We start from the raw sequence: 21,182 nt of genomic DNA on the forward strand, positions 1-21,182 counted from the left end.
CGCTGACGCGATTCTGAATATGTGCGCCACTTCAGCGGTGTGTTCCTCTCGCATCGCTGCCTGGCAGACGATGGTTCAGAGGGCAACCTGGCTCCGCCTCTTCCCTCCAACATTATACAATCTCACAGGGAAATAGTGCAAGCAATTCATAACATAAAATTTAGAAGCTTAACATAAAGTATTATCTTCCACTAAGGCTTTAGTCTGCATACTGAACAACTCCACTTATATGGATTTATGTCTGGATGAGTAAATTAATCTTTGCATGTTAGAAAATAAGGTCCAGGTTGCAAAAATGGTAGTTTCACTTAAAGATTTTTTTTTTGATTGAATCAGAATTTTGGCCTTCAGATTTTTTGGCCTTGGTTTTTTGTCCTCTCCCATCCAGGTCAGTGCAGAGTTTCATAGGATCACGACCCTGAACCTTGAACCAAAGTTCATGTCATCATTGGACTTGTATTCATCCAAACTCCTGTCCTTGTTTCAAGCCAAGAAAGGTGCTGCTGGACAACGCCACAGGGCACAGTTAAACCTTCTGCTTCAGGTAAGGAAGATTGCATTTTCTAACCACAAAACGTTCCAACACAGCATTGAAGAGGCCCTTCCACTAAAAACGCTTTTCTGAGGTTTCTGTTCAATATTTTAGCTCCACAGGTGTTCTTACCTTGATGGTGGGTGTGAAAACAGGTCAACAACAGAAAAAAAAAATAGTTATGTTTAAGCTAGAAATGGTAAGTCATGTTTTAAATGTACAAATTTTGCCTCAGTTGAGACTTCCTGTTTTACAGAGTGGAAATTCCATCGAGAAAAACGAGAAGTCATCATCAGATGTCTCATTGACCATCTGGGAGAGGATCCAAGTGCCTTAATCAAAACCTTTGAGGTTGGTGCAATAAATCTGTTTTAGGAATATTAGTAGTTTATTTTAGCTTGTGAGATCATAGAAAAGTTTTAAGATACTGTTCTAAAGAAAAAAAAAACACTTCAAAGCATACAAAAGAATAGCATTTGCTCAAAGATTTTGGAGCACAGTGTCCACATATTATGAGTACCGGTGATCTCATACAAATGAAACTTTTTGTTTCAATGTTTGGAAATACGTGAGCTTAAAACAGTTGTTTCTCTTTTTAAAGGACGGTGCTGATGCTGTCTTTGTTGAAGAGGCTTTGGCTGAGGAGGTGATGAAGATTTACCTGCTGTAGAATCAAGACAGGTCAGGCGAACCTACTGATGTGTGGGTATTGTTATTGAAGGCGTTACTGTTCTGGGCAAACTTGGGAATCTGAGCAAAGCCTGTTGCTATCTTTTGGGACTGTGCTATGCTCTGGATCTGAAACACCCCAAGAATCTCAAATGCACATTTGAAGCATTTCAAAAAGTGTTCATGGAGCTGGATCCAGGAAACCTTTCTGTCAAGGTTCAAAGACTGAAAAATGACCTCTGTTCATTGTAGACAAAATTTCACAGGGCTGTTCTTAAAGTGTTAGACTTGTTAAGTGACATGTAATGCTCATCAAAAGGTTCAGTTGCGGCATTACATTGTGTTGACATTCCTGTTCATAAATAATGTTTGTACCATAAACTGTGTTTTTGTATTAACTTTCCAGATTCACATTAAGGTGTAAATGGGAGAGTATCTTGTATGGTATTTTTTTTTTTTTTTTTTTTTTTTTTTTTTAGCGCAATCCTTTTGAAACCTTTTTATTTAAATTATGGATGTTTTTTGGTCACTCTTTAGTTATAATCTGCCCAATTTTTGGAATCAAAATAAGATGTTCAAAAACTATGTCACAGTGCAAATGTTTTTTTTCTTTTCAGGATTTATATTTTTTGGGATCTTAATTTTATTTTTGTCATTTGACCTTTTCTGAAAAGTAAAAAGCACTGCGTTCACTTGAGCCACTTTTATTCTTTGTATGGCAGGTACATTTTTTCTTGTTGTTAGCATCAATATGCCAGTTTTACAGAGTTTTATCAAGCATGCCAATTTGCATGCAATTTTATTATATAAGGCTGTTGTGACTGAAATTTTATCCAAGTTTTATCCACTGAATGTAGAACAGATTTCAGCTCACTGTGTTCAGAGAAGGAATCTGCTAAATGTGTGATTCACAAAAAAGCTGGTTAAAATAAATCATTGTGAACAATGTTGAACTGACGTGGTTCTTTTTTTCCTGTGTGTGTGTGTGTGTGTGTGTGTGTGTGTGTGTGTGTGTATGTATGTATATATATGTATGTATATGTATATGTGTATATATGTATATGTGTATATATAAACACTTAATTGTAATTAACGTTTTTGCTTAAGTTAACTTTAAAATATTAAGTAAATTGAACCATTATTTAAAAACAAATAATTGTAATGGTGTAGGTTATATGTGCCAAGCATTTCAGCATTTCCTAATTAATATTTTATGTAGTTTGAACTTTTGGTTACTGTTGTTTTAACTTACATTTTCAATTGTATTTACTCAATTTTGTATGTTACTGTAACATCTTTAATTGTTCATAACAACTTATTCCATTTTAGTTGGATTTACTCAATTAATAAGGTGTATTTAAGAGATGTGATTGTTTTTGTATTTACTCATTATTTTTGAGTGTAAAAGTGTTGCACCAAAATATTTAAGTAATTATCAGTTTTAGTTCTTAGAGTGTGTGAAAACAGCCACCAACTCAGTACAGCACAGGAACATCCGTTTGTGTGCCACCCACCAGCCTCAGCCTTCAACACACGGCTGAGGCTGACGCAGCACACACACCGCCACTTAGCCATTAGGGAGGTAACTCAGCGAGAAATTGAATTTTGTGTTGTTATCTGGTGAATGCAAAGCGGCTCGTATGAAAGAAAGAAAACAGAAAGCAGAAGGGAGGAAGAGGGAAGTGGACCTGAAGAGCTGGAAATAGGCTGAGAGATGTGTGTGGACAGATAAGAAACACAAGCAGAACAAAGAAGAGGAGGATATTGTGGAGTTGAGCCTCACCAGCATGATGAAGAGTGTGTGGCAGGCTAGCTGTTCGTCCTCGGCGGCCGGCTCTGCGTCTGTCTCCTGGCACATCCCGAGTGTTTGTCTTGGAGTGAAAATGACGGTGAGATCTGCGACTCTTTAGCAGAGCTTTAAATGAATCAAAACTCCCGCATCAGCACTTGGTAAGCACAAAGAGACTGTTTTTGCATCAGTAAGACTGTGTCTGAGAAAGTGTGTGTGGACAGACATGTGCACAGGGACCATGTGCATTAACCTAAAATAGAAGGCAAGTTCTCCCAGGAAGGTTGTCCTCTAATTGACTGGATTCTGTGTGAGCAGCACTTTTTAAACACCTTTTGTTGCCCATTTTGTGGTGATTAAACAAGCTTTGCTCTTAATTAGCTTATCTTAGTATGAGCTGCTTTACTCAGCAGACAGGAAGAAGAGGCAGACGACTAAAGCCTGGCAGAGCTTCTCTTAAAACAGAACTTATAACAGGTGAATCCTCGAACATGGATCTGCAAGAGGTTTTAGTTCCCAGAGCAGGTCTGGTCTCAGCTGTGGCCGCGCTGACAAAGAGTGAGAATGATGTTCAACAAAGCCATGAAATGAAAATGAAGGCAAAACATAGTCACAGATTTCTACGTACCACAGACTTCTAAGGTGTCAGTAATCAAACTGTTACTTCAAACAACATCATTTGATTCAGCGGTCAAAGCTAATTATAGAACGATTTCTGACCTTCCCTTTGTTTCTAAAGTCTCCACAGACTAGTTGACAAACAGTTAACTGATGACTTTCAGCAGAATTGTTTATTTGAATAGTTTTAGTCTGACTCTGTTTGTCCTGCTTGATCTCAGTGAAGCATTTAACAGCACTGATCACTATTTTATTACACTAATTATAACATGTATATTAAGCATACAGCACTGCATCGGTTTGGATCTTATTCAGTCCATTCATTTTCCTTCAGTGTGCATATTAAACAAATATGTAGGACTGTCTTCATTTATTTGTGCAATAATGTTACAATTCGAAACATCCTGTGTCAGAGTTATGCTAGAAACTCGACTGCAGTTATTACTTTTATCCTAAAAGTTCCCTGAAAAGCCTTCAGCTGTTCCCAACAGTGCTAACTGGGACAGGACAAACACAGCATTGCTCCCACTTTAGCTCCTCTTCATCAGCACCCTGTTATATCCACATCTGAATTTAAAATGACATTCATTAAAAGCAGGCCCTGTTCTGTCTTAAAGACCTTGCAGCGCTGTATTGTTCTAATGGAGCCATTCGCTCGTTTTCAACAGTACAGTGGGAGGCAGAGGCCTCAGCTTCATATTTGAATCTGGGAGACAGACACCATCTCTACGTTTAAGATTAAGTTTACAACTTTGCTTTCTGACAACACATATAGTTAAGGCTGGATCATGTGACCTTAGTTATACTGTAATAACATTAGGCTGCTGGGAACTTCCCATGATGCACTCAGTGTTTCTGATTCACTTCTCTTCACTCTCTCTGTGTGACTATTTTATAGCATGATTTTTGTCCTGTTGCCCACTCTCTGCCCTCCCTGAGCCCGGTCCTGTTGGAGGTTTCTTGTTCTTAAAATTGAGTTTTTCTTCCAGGGTTTTGTCTAATTGTTGTGGTTTTCTTCCTGTAGGACCTAAATCACCTTGAGGCTACAGTTGCTGTGTTTGGGACAGCCATTAACCTAACACGTATGTCTTTGGAAAGCTGGACCGGTCAGAGGAAATTGAATAAAGTTCAGTGGAAGTCATCACTGCCCCCCCCCCCCGGATATAGCTGGGCAGCACTGTCACCTCTCAGGCTGGCTGGGGTTTGCATGTTTTCTCTCTGCCTGTGTGGGTTCTCTTTGGGTACGCTGACTTTCTCCAACAGTCAAAAAGAATATATAGGTTAACTGGTGGCCCTGTGATGGACTTTTACCATCCCCACAGATTTCAAGGAATAAATATTCCTCCAGATTAACTTTTAGTTCTAAATCATTTCTTTCTTTTAGCAGGCAGCAAGGTGTCGGTGAGAAGGCCTGAGGAATCCAAGGAATGTGAGAGGAAGAGCGATGGAGGCATGCAGGTGAGCTGTGAGGGGGCATGCTTCCCTTTGCAGGAGCTGACTGAGTGCTCATTGGGCACTTCTGCCAGTATGAGTATGAGGAATGGTTAAACCACTAAACCAAATGAGTGTGCACTGTGGTGACACACACTTGAATTAAAGACATATTTTTCCAAAATAATATATGAACTTCTGAAATTCAGTTCTCATTAGATGCACACAGCATAACAGTGTAGCAGTAGCTGAAACTATGTGGCGCTACAGACTGTGGTCCATCCTCAGTGAAGTGCTAATAACCCAGTCAAAAACCATGACATCACGGGATTGTGTACATGCACCAGAACACTGTTAGCATAAATCATGTTTATGCATTTTAAGCTTTGCTTATGTCATTTTACATCAGAAAAGGTTAAGAAAACCAGAGAGACACTTTTGTGTTACATTCTGTCCTTAGCAAAGCAGACGATGTCATGTGCAAAAACATGTGTTTGTCCAGGGCAAAGCCTTAACATAAAAGAGAGGGATTTGGTGCTTTGGCTTCATCTGTACTTTAATGTCATGATGTACATATGGTCTCCCAAATAATGAGGCCAAGAAGCTTCCTGTAACCTGTTCACATGTGGATAAATCCAGATAAAATAACATAATAACACCACTGAACGTCTTTCAGCATGTTGGGATCTGTGTGATTTCAGTGTTGTAAATATCTCACTAAGGTGATAGTGGTCAGGGTTCAGTGCTCATTTCACCCATCAGAGTATGAACTGTGTGTGTGTGTGTGTGTGTGTGTGTGTGTGTGTGTGTGTGTGTGTGAGACAGTGGACAGAAGCACTTGTCTTACATTTAGCTGCTGCCGAGTCCCATTTTCCTTTTTACATGCTCCTGTGTTTCAGACTGGCAAACTGCTGTAAGGCCTATGTGCAACCTTCAGACTGTCACAGGCTCTAAGAAGCTCACTGTGATAAAAGTTGTAACTAAATTAATTCAGTTGAATGTTCCATGTGAAAGTAGCTTCATGATTCAGTACTCCATGCACATTCAAATTAAATAAGCTGACATTAATGAGAGAAAAGACTAAGATTAGCACTGATTTAGTGTCTTTGCTGGAGAACACATGGTGATGAGGAGGTGCTTAATTCTGATATGATAAATAATATTTCTCAGTGACTGACAGAGATGTCAGATCATCACACTAATGTATGCCAAACACTGCAGCCCCTCATGTTTAGTCCTGCTGCAGTTTGCACATGCACTGCTTGTTATGTAGTCCATGCCTTTCAGGTTGTGCATGACCTGCTTCTTATGAAAATCACTTACCAGCAGCAAGTAAATCTAATTTGTAAAAAAAGAAAGCAAATAAACAAAAGCAGTGTTGTATAAATAAATATGTAAGTTTGCCTCATTTCAATATCAAAACACAACATGTAAAGATGCTTAAAACCACAGCTGTATTTAGCAATTTTACTGAAAGCTCAACAGTTAACAATCATTACACCTCATTTCTCAACATCAATGGCAAAAAGTAGACAAATGCTCTGTTATGTATCAATGTTCCCTCGAAACACACAAAGCTGACATTGATATCTGAGCTTCAGTTGTTTCCTAGCCCAGTTTAGAGTCATGTGATTTACATCTTTAATAGTGACATATCATATTTGAAGGTACGTTAAAACAACATTTTATTATGAGACACACGTAAATAAGCAGCGTGGGAATCTGACGTGTTGTCAGACTCGTAGAGTGACCCCTGCTGCTTCCACTGTTCAGGTTAAGAAATCATCTGTCTGAGGAGATGATGCTGTCAGTTACAGAAAGGTTAATGGGAACATCGTTCCTTCAGCCCACGTGTCTTTTATTACTACATAAATTGATTATTGAGGAGATACACCTAACATTTCTGTGTAGACACACACACACTCCAATGATAATTGGAGCTTCAGGAGGTTCTCAGAGGAGATGAGATGTTAGTGTGGGTGCTCCTCCATTCACCGTGACTTTGGTCAGCTCTAATTTGATCTGTCTATGCTGCAAAAATCCGACACTCAGCTGTACATCAGCCACTGTGTTTGGTAGATGCAAACATCTGTGTTGCAGGTGTGACCAGCTTCGGTGTGCACGTTCTTGGATCTGGATTTATACTTTTCTGATTGGCACGCAGCCACGATGTGGAGGCTTCTCTGTATTATGGGGTCTTTTCCTTACAGTATCGAGCGCCTGGAAGTAGCTGTTGTTGTGATTTGGTGCTATATAAATAAAATTCTAATTAATTGAATGGCTGAGTCAATTGTAATTTAGTGTCCATTTATGCTTCCATGCTGGCAACAGCAGTGACCAGAGGTTTTAAGGTAATCACTTTGTCCTTTTTCCAGTTTTGCCATAAACATTCACTTGGCCTCACAGACGATTCAGTTTTGGTGCTCAGTCACTGGGACTGCATTCATGCATCAATTATCATCTTCACAGTGGCATCATACTCTTCTGAAAAAGTACCTGCTGTACAAGGATGGTCAGTGCATTAAAAACAGGCATTGCTGCAAAGAGCTATGATGTGGTTTCACACACATTTTCAAACTAATATCTTCTGACACGGCTGCTACTTTCCAGCCATGAGATAAAACTCAGAAAGTCCCTGTCAGAAAGAAACAACCTGACACTTTAACATCACTCCGATGTTTCCCAGTATGAGTTGGTACAGCATCTCTGCTTGGTCAACAAAATTCTGCCTGAAACCACAGACAGATTTTTGACATGTGAACAACAACTGAAGGCTGATTTATTTCAACAAGTATCTGATGAGTGCAGGAAACCCAGTGTTAGAAAGCTGCTTCCATTCAAGGAAAAAGGAGTTAACATGGTCAATGCCACCGTTTCATTTTTTATTTCATTTTAATAAAGTGCGTATTTGATCCCCTATCAATCAGCAAGACTCCTGGCTCCCAGGTATTTTATACAGGTAACGAGCTGACACTGTGATCCTTCTCAACTTGTTACGTGTATAAAAGACAGCTTTCTATAGAATCAGTCAGTCTATCCAGATTCCAAACTGTGCACCATGGCCAAGACTAAAGAGCTTTCCAAGATTTTAGGGACAAGACACAAGGCTGGAAGAAACATCTCCCACTGTCACGCCGTGCGTAGCAGACGTGTGGAATGTAGATAAGGACCCAAGATGCGGACTGCTAAGTAGTGAGCGAGCTTTATTAACAAGAGGTGAAATACAACACAACAGGAAGGAGGGGGGGCGAGGAACAGAACAGAAAATACTCTAAACTGGGAAAACTAAAACTAAACACAAAACCAGAACACGAGCGAGGGTACCTTGCAGGGAGATCAACGCGAGAGACTGCACAGGAGGACTGAGGGGAAAAGACACAGACGAACCAGCAATCACTAAGACAAAAGACACGACTAAAATACACTCAGAGAACACAGGAGATTACACACAGGTGGGGGACACAGCTGGGAGAGATTAACATGACGAGAGACAGGGAGGCAAACTGAAAACACTCACATCAGACGAGAGCTTCACAATAAAACAGGAAACACATACACACAAAGACACAGACTAGGAAACGAGACTTAACACAGGAGTAGACGGCAGAACGGAATAACACTAAACAGGAGGAAGAACAGAACCAAAATGACACTAATAGAAAACACAAAACGCTGGGTCAAAAGGACCCAGGATCATGACAGTACCCCCCCCTCAAGGGCTGGCCCCAGACAGCCCAAAACAAGAAAACCAAGAAACCCCCAAAAACAGAAAACAACCCGACCAGGGCAGGCGGCGGGGGCCCAGGAAGGAGGGCCCGAAGCCAAAACAAAACAGGAGCACCAGAAAACACAACACGAGCCCAAAACCAAAAGAAGACAAAAAGGAAACACACCAGAGCACAGGAAAACATGCCAAAACAGAACACCACAGGGGCTGGCCGTGAGGATGGCGACGTGGACACAGTTCAGGGGACGGCCAGGGGCCGACAGCACCGAGCCCAAACAGTTCAGGGGCCGGCCGTGCGGACGCAGCGGCGCCGACGCGGGCACAGTTCAGGGGCCGGCCGTGCGGACGGCAGCGGCGCCGACGCGGGCACAGTTCAGGGGGCCGGCCGTGAGGACGGCAGCGGTGCCGACGCGGGCACAGTTCAGGGGGCCGGCCGTGCGGACGGCAGCGGCGCCGACGCGGGCACAGTTCAGGGGGCCGGCCGTGAGGACGGCAGCGGTGCCGACGCGGGCACAGTTCAGGGGGCCGGCCGTGAGGACGGCAGCGGCGCCGACGCGGGCACAGATCCGGGGGCCGGCCGTGAGGACGGCAGCGGCGCCGACGCGGGCACAGTTCAGGGGGCCGGCCCGGGGGCCGATAACACAGGAGCCCGGACAGTTCAGGGGGCCGGCCATGAGGGAGGCAATGGCGGCGACTCAGGCGAAGGCGGTTCGGGGGCCGCCCACGACGGCGATGGCGCCTGGCCAGTGGCCTGGAAAGTGGCCAGTCAGCTGCAGACCCCGACGGGGTAGGACCAGGCGACGCTGAAGACTCGGAGGCTGGACCAGGCGACGCTGAAGACTCGGAGGCTGGACCAGGCGACGCTGAAGACTCGGAGGCTGGACCAGGCGACGCTGAAGACTCGGAGGCTGGACCAGGCGACGCTGAAGACTCGGAGGCTGGACCAGGCGACGCTGAAGACTCGGAGGCTAGACCAGGCGACGCTGAAGACTCGGAGGCTGGACCAGGCGACGCTGAAGACTCGGAGGCTGCTGCTGGCATGGCTGATGAGGCCGCCGGTGACGGCGTGGAAGCCGGAGACGAAGAGGCCGCCGGTGACGGCGTGGAAGCCGGAGACGAAGAGGCCGCCGGTGACGGCGTGGAAGCCGGAGACGAAGAGGCGCGTAGATGGTGACGCTGGCATGGAAGCAGCTGAGAGCGGCGAAGAGGCGCGCAGGTGGCGGCGTGGCGGAAGCCGAGAGAAGCTAAGCAGGCAGCGGCGTGAACGGGCTAAGAGGCCGCAGGACGGGCGTGAAGCCGGAGACGAAGGCACTGCAGCTGGCGGCGTAGATGGTGAGACTGCCGCTGGCGTGGATGGTGAAGCTGCAGCTGGCAGCGGCGTGGAAGCCGGAGGCGCTGCAGCTGGCGTGAATGAAGAGGCGGCAGCTGGCGTGGAAGCCAGAGACGGAAGCGCTGCAGGCAGCGGCGTGGAAGCCGGAGACGAAGAGGCCGCAGGTGACGGCGTGGAAGCCGGAGACGAAGGCACTGCAGCTGGCGGCGTAGATGGTGAGACTGCCGCTGGCGTGGATGGTGAAGCTGCAGCTGGCGGCGGCGTGGAAGCCGGAGGCGCTGCAGCTGGAGGCGCTGCAGCTGGCGTGAATGAAGAGGCGGCAGCTGGCGTGGAAGCCAGAGACGGAAGCGCTGCAGGCGGCGGCGTGGAAGCCGGAGGCGGCGGCGCTGCAGGCGGCGGCGTGGAAGCCGGAGACGAAGGCGCTGCAGTTGGCGGCGTAGATGGTGAGGCTGCCGCTGGCGTGGATGGTGAAGCTGCAGCTGGCGGCGGCGTGGAAGCCGGAGGCGCTGCAGCTGGCGTGAATGAAGAGGCGGCAGCTGGCGTGGAAGCCAGAGACGGAAGCGCTGCAGGCGGCGGCGTGGAAGCCGGAGGCGGCGGCGCTGCAGGCGGCGGCGTGGAAGCCGGAGGCGGCGGCGCTGCAGCTGGCGTGAATGAAGAGGCTGCAGCTGGCGTGAATGAAGAGGCTGCAGCTGACGTGAATGAAGAGGCTGCAGCTGACGTGGAAGCCGGAGACGGAGGCGCTGCAGGCGGCGGCGTGGAAGCCGGAGACGGAGGCGCTGCAGCTGGCGTGAATGAAGAGGCTGCAGCTGGCGTGGAAGCCGGAGACGGAGGCGCTGCAGCTGGCGTGAATGAAGAGGCTGCAGCTGGCGTGGATGCCGGAGACGGAGGCGCTGCAGCTGGCGGCGGCGTGGACGCCGGAGACGGAGGCGCTGCAGCTGGCGGCGGCGTGGACGCCGGAGACGGAGGCGCTGCAGGCTGGATGGATCCCTTGGACCCTCCAGCGACGACAGGAAGCAAAGGCCGGACGGATCCCTTGGACCCTCCAGCGACGACAGGAAGCAAAGGCCGGACGGATCCCCTGGACCCTCCAGCGACGACAGGAAGCAAAGGCCGGACGGATCCCTTGGACCCTCCAGCGACGACAGGAAGCAAAGGCCGGAGCGGTCCTTCGGACCCTCCAGCGGAGACACGAGGCAAAGGCCGGAGCGGTCCTTCGGACCCTCCAGCGGAGACACGAGGCAAAGGCCGGAGCGGTCCTTCGGACCCTCCAGCGGAGACACGAGGCAGAGGCCGGAGCGGTCCTTCGGACCCTCCAGCGGAGACACGAGGCAGAGGCCGGAGCGGTCCTTCGGACCCTCCAGCGGAGACACGAGGCAAAGGCCGGAGCGGTCCTTCGGACCCTCCAGCAGAGACACGAGGCAAAGAGTCCACTAGCCGACATAAAGGCAGCTGGCACTGCACGGAGCACTGGCTTTGCCCAGGCAACACTAACATGGAGGAGTTCTCTGAGGGCTGCTTAATCTTCAGGGGTCCAGTAATAGCTGGGGGGTGAAACCTAGCTTCTGGGGAAGCCCTGGAGTGCATTACTTCGCCTGAAGCAGCTAAAGAGCAAGAATCTCCCTGGGTGGAACTAAGACCTTCTCCCTGCCTAAAGTGAGAGTGTGAGACTGGTGACGGAATGAGCAACGGAGCTACGGGGGACACTGGAGCTACGGGGGGCACAGGGGCCTGAACTACGGGGGGCACAGGGGCCTGAACTACGGGGGGCACAGGGGCCTGAACTACGGGGGGCACAGGGGCCTGAGCTGCGGGTGAAACTGGGAGCACTGGAGGCAGGGCAGCTAAGTGAGCTACTGGAGGCAGGGCAGCTAAGTGAGCTACTGGAGGCTGGGCAGCTAAGTGAGCTACTGGAGGCTGGGCAGCTAAGTGAGCTACTGGAGGCTGGGCAGCTAAGTGAGCTACTGGAGGCTGGGCAGCTAAGTGAGCTACTGGGGGCTGGGGAGGTGTGGTGGAGCGAGACTGGGACGAGGAGGCGGGAAGATTGTGTAGCTCTGAACGTGGAAGTCCCAGATACAAAGCAAAGGATTGCAGCGGAGTAAGCCCAGTGTCCTCCACCACATAAGCCTTCTTTCGCCGCTGCTTGCCCCTCCTGCAGGGCCTGAATTCTGAAAGCAGCGGTGGAATCACATCAGAAAACTGAGCTGAAAGCGGCTGCTGAGCAGGCGATGAGCTGTTCACAAAATCATCTGCCGCACAGAAGACAGTCCCGGAATAAACAGTTCCACAGTCCGAAAATAGAAAAGAGTCCTCACTCACCACAGCCGGCGAATTAGAAGTCCGAACGTCCGGCTGTGGGGTGGCGCGCCGGCGGCGCGATCGCCGTTTCTTCCCCGCAGAAGGCTCCGACGGGCCGGGCAAAACCGCATCCGGCGGGTCGGGCAGCGAGATAGTTGTGGCGGAGAAAAGGTGTGGTGTGAGGTGGAGAAAGGCCTGCATGGTCGGGGGAAGCGACTCCAACAGCCATGGCAGGCCGGAAAAGAGCCGTTGCAGCCGGCTTTCCACTGCGCGGCGAAGCTCTTCCGGGGGGTGTTCCAGCCACAAGCCGAGAAGGTTCTCCACATTGAAAATGATGTCATCCTTGAGCTCCTCAGACGGGTTGCAAGCCGCTGGGTCCATGCTGGCTGGTTCGTACTGTCACGCCGCGCGTAGCAGACGTGTGGAATGTAGATAAGGACCCAAGATGCGGACTGCTAAGTAGTGAGCGAGCTTTATTAACAAGAGGTGAAATACAACACAACAGGAAGGAGGGGGGGCGAGGAACAGAACAGAAAATACTCTAAACTGGGAAAACTAAAACTAAACACAAAACCAGAACACGAGCGAGGGTACCTTGCAGGGAGATCAACGCGAGAGACTGCACAGGAGGACTGAGGGGAAAAGACACAGACGAACCAGCAATCACTAAGACAAAAGACACGACTAAAATACACTCAGAGAACACAGGGAGATTACACACAGGTGGGGGACACAGCTGGGAGAGATTAACATGACGAGACAAGGGAGGCAAACTGAAAACACTCACATCAGACGCAGAGCTTCACAATAAAACAGGAAACACATACACACAAAGACACAGACTAGGAAACGCAGACTTAACACAGGAGTAGACGGCAGAACGGAATAACACTAAACAGGAGGAAGAACAGAACCAAAATGACACTAATAGAAAACACAAAACGCTGGGTCAAAAGGACCCAGGATCATGACACCCACGGTGTGAGGCTCCACACAAGATCTCACCTCGTGGAGTTTCAATGATAATGGAAACAGTGAGGAACCAGCCCAGAACTATTTGGGAGGAACTTGTCAATGATCTCACAGCAGCTGGGACCATGGTCACCAAGAAAACAGTCGGTAAACCACTACGCCGTAAAGGACTGAAATCCTGCCTGAAAGGTCCGCTCAAGAAAGCACATGTACAGGCCCAGTAGCAGTTTTTGATATGGGCAACATGGGCGGCGTCATGGTGGGGGCGGCATCATGGCATCGGCAAAAAAAAAAAGTTGCTCGCACCCATGCTGCCCCGACATCATGCCAGCGCATTTTGGGGATTGCATGGGCACTGATCAGTTTTCTGTCGCCCATTTACGGGGAGTAAAGGCGCCCTCTGTTTGCGAGGTGCGCCTGCTGCTTGCTGCACAGGGAGGAGGGGGCGGAGGATTCTCTGGCTGGCTGGAGCAGCACCTAATAACCAGCTCGCAAAATAAAACATAATAAAAACCAACAAACTAGGGCTGTCAACGTTAACGCCGTCATCATGATTAACACGATTAAAAATTTTAATGCAATTAATCCATTTGGAACGCAGAAGGACTCAAAACCCCTGAAATGTCTCTGTCAACGCATTTCAGGCAGTTTGTCCAAAGTTTGTCCATTCTGTGCTCCAGATGGGTCGATTGCATTCAAAATTTGCACCGATGTGTTTTCTAAATTTCACATATACGTGAAAAGTGAGCCGAGGGCCCTCGGTGCGCCTGCTGAAGTCTCACACAGCCTGTCCAAAGAGGAGGGGGCGGGCTGCTTCCAAATAGTGCAGATTTCATTCATAATGTTGTCAATCCAAGCCCGTTATGTATTAATTATTTTTCCTGGGTTGTGGGAAATCCCAGAAAAAAACCCTATACAAGGTGTAGGTCTGTTAGTCTACTGGTTTATGGGTGTTGATACTGGAGTGCAAACTTACTGATGGAAGATGGACAAGAAAAGGTCAAAGCCACCAGGTCCTCAGTTTGGACAACACAGAAAAGAAGAGGAGAAACGAGCAAAAGACACAGGTAAGCAGATGTGGCTTTGGATAATGGCAGGTATTATGTATCCTGAAACAAGACAACATTCATCAGCAGGGATAGTGATAAACTTCTGTTTACCTTTGTTAGCCACTTGGCTATGATAGTAAACAGTAGACAGACAGTAGACACTGATGTGGCTTATTGAATCTTTTGGACTGTGTTCAGCACAATATTAATTAGCCATTAATTGGAAGAGCTGTACTGCTGATTTGTCTGCTATTCTCAATGAGTGATGAATTAAAATGGCTGTTTGTTAGCCGTTAGCATACTCTCTCTCTCTCTCTCTCTCTCTCTCACTATATAAAATGTTTAATTGGTTAAATTCAGTTTGGTTCCAACAACAGTTTTCACAATAACATATGTTAATGTACAATCCTCAATATGTTTTATGTGTACAGGCCGGTTTGAAGTTTGTCACTGAACATCTCAATGATTGAAAGGAGGACATTTGTGAAAGTGTTGTGGTCAAACGAGACCAAAATCTAGCTCTTTGGCTCAACTCACTGTGTTTGGAGGAGGAAGGATGCTGCCTATAACTCAGAGGACACCGTCCCCACCGTCATGGAGGTGGAAACATCATGCTTTATGGCTGTTTTTCTGCCAAATGTGGGTCCCTGACTGTATATATTATCTTCACTTAAAAGCACCTTGAGGTAACTATTTCAGTTAACTGTGCCATGTAAAAAAAAGTTGAACTGAATTAAACTGAAACATTTCATGTTTGTGGTTTTGTTTCTGAATCATCAAAGTTTTGGATTATTTTGAGATTTAAATGAAACAGATGTCTACAGTTGGACATGTGTGTGAAAAATTATTTTAGCATAACCATGGTGTTTTCTAAACCAAACTAAGTTAAGTGTTAAACCAGGCCAGTGATCAATGATAAAAAGTGGGTGGATAAAGACAAATCGCAGAACCTAGAAGTTCAAATCCAAATCATGGTCTCCTGGCTGATAAACTTACAACCTGACCCACACATAGATTTCATGAGGATACGTGCATTTATGTTTGTAACCGAATAAATAGTCAAACTAATTAACATGTTACCTTAAAGCATGTTAAAAACAAACCAAATTGGATGGAAAGGTACGTTATGACATTTTGTAAGTTGTCAATGACAAAAAAATTACAAAAAGCGATAGCATTGTCAGTAGTGAACTTCCTTCTGCTGCAAATGGTCCAAAAAAGTTAATTGTTGTAGATTTTAGCACATGTGGAGTCGATGTGATCAAATAGAAGATTTACTGTATGACAAGGTGGTAACAATGAAAAATGAGAGGTGTTTATCAGGCACAAACTGTATCATTATCTTCTATATATGATCATTTCTATGATCTCTGTATTTGTGTTTCTGGGGAAAATTCAAAGGTTAAAATTTACATTGAGGTTTGGCTTTTTAAATAGATCTGAGTTCATCTGGTTTGATTGTGGCCTGCAGGCTGGATAGCAGCAGAGCGTGTCCATCTCTACCAAAGGAGAAAACATCAGAAAAGCAAACACAGCTTCCATCATTTGATTTGTAAGTCAAATTGACTGCGCTGTGGTGATTCATTGCTGCCTGCAAGGTGATTCAAGGTACGTTGGAGAATCCACACAAAGCTCTCTGACTTTAATCCAGGTCCTACTTTCACTCCCAACTCAGTGTTCAAGAGGTACTGTCATCCTTGACCTAAATTCCATGCCCCCCTTCCCTCCTATCACCCACCACCTTCCTCTGTGATTTCCTCTCAGGCTCTGTTGGGTTTTGCCTCTCTAAGAAGAGGAAAAAGCTGTCGGTTACAGGCTAGCATGCCGTAGAGGGTACGGGGGGGAATATGAGCAAATGAAGTCTGCCCTGAGTGGGAACAGCAGTGCCTTTTTTCTGAACTTCACTTCAACTTGTTAACATGACATGTTAGACCTCTGCAGCTGCTCTTCTCTCTTCACTTGCCATCTTTCCATTTTGGCGTTCATTATCAATCAGTCCCCAGCCAGTGCCTCCCATTTTCTCCCTTTCCTCCCCATGCCCTGCAGTGCTGTTTTGCTTTCTCCCTCTCCCCTTCCTCCAACACTCCCTGTCATCTCATATATACATCTATCCCCATTAATACAGCAACTGAAAGGGCCCGTAGGTGACACTGTGACAGGCAAATCAAGCTCTTGTTTTCTGGCATCACTCACACCCGTCAGTGACTTTAATATGATTTCAGAGGCCATTTGCATTCCATTTGTGGCTATTGAAAGTTATCAATCTGCCTTGTTTCCCCTGGTGATGTTGACTGACTACCAAAAATCGCACAAACAAAACAAAAAAATCAGGAAAGAGAAAATGAGCACCAACAGTCTGATCCGAAAAGTCGGTCTAGGGTGGAAATAGCAAATATGTGAAGTGTAGTCACAGAAGTTATTGAGGTTTATTACAATATGACACTCTGAGCAATATGAAGAAAAAAAGATTCTTAAGCAAATTATTCTCAGATTTGGTGAACCACCCATTTACGTTAACCCTCTTTCCTCCAATATCTTCTCTATAAAAACTCTCAGAGCCTTGTAACCCTCTCCCATGATCAGGATTGTTCTGCCATATGTTAGCCAGTCCACATGAGTAACTGCTGTTAGCGTCCCCTTTCACTACAGTGATGGACTACACAGACTTCTGGATACTTTTGCTCCATTAAAACATTGGACTCTCTCTTTCATTCACTCTGCTCCCTGGTTCACCCCAGAGTTACCTCAACTTAAAGGTAAAAGTCATCGCTTGGAACGCCTTTGCAGAAAGACTGGTCTTGCTGTTTGTAAGAGTCCGTATAACCAACAGATGTGTCACTATAAGGATGCTCCATCTGCAGCCAAGTCTGAATCCTCTCCAACATTAATCAGGTGTAGTAAAGGCAACTCTTTTCTCTCCTGTAAACCAAATTCTTTGGCCACCTTTCCACCTCAGTTTTACTGCACCGAGCAATCTAATGTTTGTATGGCCCTTTTCAATATACAGCGCCAAATCACAACAACAGTCGCCTCAAGACGATTTATACTGTAAGGTAGACCCTACACTAATACCTACAGAGAAAAACCCAACAATCATATGACCCCCTATGAGCAAGCACTTTGGCGACAGTGGGAAGGAAAAACTCCCTTTTAACAGGAAAGAACCAAGCTCAGGGAGGGGCGGGGCCATCTGTTGCGATTGAAGGAAGACAGGATAAAGACATGCTGTGGAAGAGAGACAGAGATTAATAACAGATATGATTCAGCAAAGAGGTCTATTAACACATAGTGAGTGAAGAAGAAACACCCAGTGCATCATGGGAATCCCCGGCAGCCTACGTCTATTGCAGCATAACTAAGGGAGGATTCAGAGTCACCTGGTCCAGCCCTAACTATATGCTTTAGCAAAAAGGAAAGTTTGAAGCCAAACTTAATAATACTAAGATGGTAATATGCATCATCAGCTCTATAGAATTCCAAATAAGGCACACTGTTTGATCGTCCTTCTAGTTTCACTCTTCCATCTATTGAGGAAATATTTGGATTTATGAAGAAATCTAAACTTTCTGGCCTTGACGCACTTTCCAGTCAGGTGCAAAAACCCTGCTTATCCTCTCTCTCCTTTAATTGGACATTGGAAATTAATGATATTTAATCGTGATTAATCAAAATTAATCCACAGTAACCCTCTGATGAATCTGATTTAACATTTTAATTGTTTGACAGCACTAATATATATTATATACCTATTAGTATATAGGTTTTTTAAAAAGTTGTATTTCACAGGAGAGAACCTGTGTTAAAAGATTGAAGTAAACTATTCAAATTCTCATTGAATTTAAGCATTTAACATTCTTTGTGTTTATTCTGCATTTACTTCAATTATATTGCATAAATGTCAGTTACACGCTTAAATATAAAGTTGAAAATTTTTTTTATTGCAACCAGGCTGTTGATTAAGTAATTGTGATTAATTGTGATTAATTACAGAAAATTGTGCAGTTAATTAGTTAATTTTTTTTAAATCTATTAACAGCACTAATATAAATATAAATGAACCTGGGACGAGGGCGATATCTGAGAATTGCCTCATGTTTTCCTTCCAGAAAAACCTCTCTTTGTTTCATTTAAGGAAATTCGCAGAAAACCTGATTGATTATCACACATGTGAGTCAGAAAAGACAGTGTGATGCTCGATTTAGGCTTCATGGACATGTGTGTCATAAACATAAGGATGAAGATGTACCCCAAATTTCCTAAAAATGTGACCAAAGGGTAAAAGATAATAATAAATAGAAGATGACCAAAGACAGAGCCCTGCGATCTGGGCAGGCTTGCAAACTTTACATACTGATCACTACCAGGCAAGGCTTTTAAGACCTACCATAGAACCAAGTCCGCCAGAGCTTACTTTATATTTTTACATGCTGTAGTGCCATTTTTAGTAGCATTTCAAGTTGCTATACATCAATACAACTGTTATAGCCCACATTTTTTTAATAATATGTATGCATTAAGTCCATAGTAACTACATAAATTACAAAAATGTGCAATAAACTACAAAAAAATTGAAAATCGTTTTTGTTTTTTTTACATATATTTCTACTTGGAGAAATTTAAGAGGTTTATCCTTCAAAACTTTAAATACCAAAAAGTTGCAAAAAATAGTTTACAACAACAGGAAATTTATTTTGAGTGTCTTCATAGTTTTATTTTTGAGATACACCAATTTTTATATACTGCAGAAAAAACGAAAAACAATCTTATGATGCAAATTTGCAAAGACAACAGCATGTGCATCAAAATAAACTATTTTAAGCAGTGCAATTTGAGTTCTAAGCATCACAGAAACTATTCAGAAAAGCATGAAGTCAAACATGACTTATAAAAACACCAGTATAGACTTTTAGGCCTACAAGTAAAAAACTACATTTTCCGCGAAAATGACGTCACTTCCGGTTTCAGGCAGGTAATGGCGGACATGCCATCGTTGTGGGAAGTGTTATGAACAGCTGATCGGATCGGCAAAGTATGTTTCTGGAATATTATGTTTTTGTTCCTGCAAGTACTTTTTATGCAGCTTTTGCAAAGCTATATGTGGAAGGAAACGGTGACTGATGGCATAAGATGTAAGTACAACTCCTCTGGTTTCATATGCAAAAAAAATTATTGCGCTAGCTTACGTGGTTCCGGTTCTACAGGGATTTAAAAATAGTTACGCAAAACGGAGCGTGCCCGCTCCGACCGGCTTTGAAGGGTTAAAGAATATCATGACAGACTGTAATTGTTATTAAGCTGAGAAGAAATCTATACAGCAACTGTTTTGCCAAGGATTTTTGAAGGAAAAGATAAATTAGCAATTGGACAGCTGGAGTTATCACAGCTCTTTCAAGAGGTAGAGGGAAAAGCCAGAGATTAGGGAATAGTGAATACTATCAGTTATTAATCACATTTCATTTTCCATGAGCAAACAGACTCAAGAAAAAAGGGAAAATATACACACTTAACAAGTTTATTGAACATTTTGAACATTCATGTTAACATAAAACTCTTTAAACATTTATCCTCTCTCTCTGTCACTCTTGGGGAGGCTTCAAGTCCTTGAGACGAGGAACCAAAGTTGTGTAAAGCGCATGTTCTCAATGATATTAACAGGTCTGCAGTTTGTTGCAATCCACTTGGTGTCAGTCAATATGTCCGAGGTAGACTTACTGAGCCCCCGATGCTCCGTGAGTAGTTTGTCCAAGCTGGGTGACGCGTTAGCCAAAGTGCTAGCAGCATCCCCGACTAACGTATGCTGTGCATCAATGTGATATTTTAAGCTGGAAGTGCTTCGGTGAAACGAAAATTCCTTCTTGCACAACGTGCATAATACTTTATGTTGGTGTTGTTATTTTTTTAATACTCAAATTTCCCATCGAGAGGGCCAAATGTCCGTTTATCATCTTCCATATTGAGTTGATTGGTTCAGCTGCCCGTCACTACCAGATCAACTGCCCATTTGCGCATGTGTGAAGGTAACTCTACTTTGTCAAACTGCCCGAAATGTGTTGACAGAAAGATTTCAGGGATTTTGAGTCATTCTGCACTCCAGATGCGTTAATTGCGTTAAAAATTTTAATCGCGTTGACCGTGATGGCGTAATTTGTGTTAATGCGTCCGTCCATTGGCTGTCCTGTTTGTGCATGGATTATCAGAAATTTTTGAGCAAACTCAAACTGTGTCTCCTTCACCCGATGCTAGCCCTGTTTCTAGCTCCCTCCTGCCAGGCTATCAGATCTGGAATGCTGAAAAAACTTTTAAACATGGCTGCTGGAACCATCCGGGTAATTACCTTGGCACTGGAAAGGGCACCCCACCACCCATGCATAAATTACTATGGCCAGGATGAATAGGGTTTCTTTAAGAAGAGTGCCAGGGAAAAGGAAAGGAAGATAAAGGGGAGTAAGAGACTGTCTGAGGACGAGACATCCACAGTGGCAGTAAATTGGACCGAGATCTATTGCCAAACCAAGTGTGGGAGGGAGGCATTAAAAATTCAATCATTTTCAAACGTGGCCATCACTTTGGAGAGATAATGAGTGTCCTCAACACTGGATGACAAACCCACCCCCCGACCTGCTCTTTTCTTCCCTTTGCCGACATGAAAGATAACACTTCATTTAACTACAGAGTCGGAGACGCGAGTGATGAGGAGAATTCCCCAGCAATGTCTTTCTTCTGAAATGCTCGTCCTAATTAGCTCAATGCGTCACTGGGCTGGATAAACC

The 21,182-nt window shown here is 45.1% G+C and overlaps 1 long non-coding RNA gene across 1 annotated transcript; it reads left to right on the forward strand.

Moving 5' to 3' along the window:
- Window positions 1-297: 297 nt before the first annotated feature.
- LOC120443500 lies at window positions 298-1,634 on the forward strand. Its single transcript, XR_005615464.1, has 3 exons — window positions 298-544; window positions 789-883; window positions 1,134-1,634. It is a non-coding gene; the product is annotated as an uncharacterized LOC120443500 (long non-coding RNA).
- The last annotated feature ends 19,548 nt before the right edge of the window (window positions 1,635-21,182 follow it).

This window comes from Oreochromis aureus, linkage group 2 (assembly GCF_013358895.1).
Source record: "Oreochromis aureus strain Israel breed Guangdong linkage group 2, ZZ_aureus, whole genome shotgun sequence".
NCBI classification, from domain to species: Eukaryota; Metazoa; Chordata; class Actinopteri; order Cichliformes; family Cichlidae; genus Oreochromis; species Oreochromis aureus.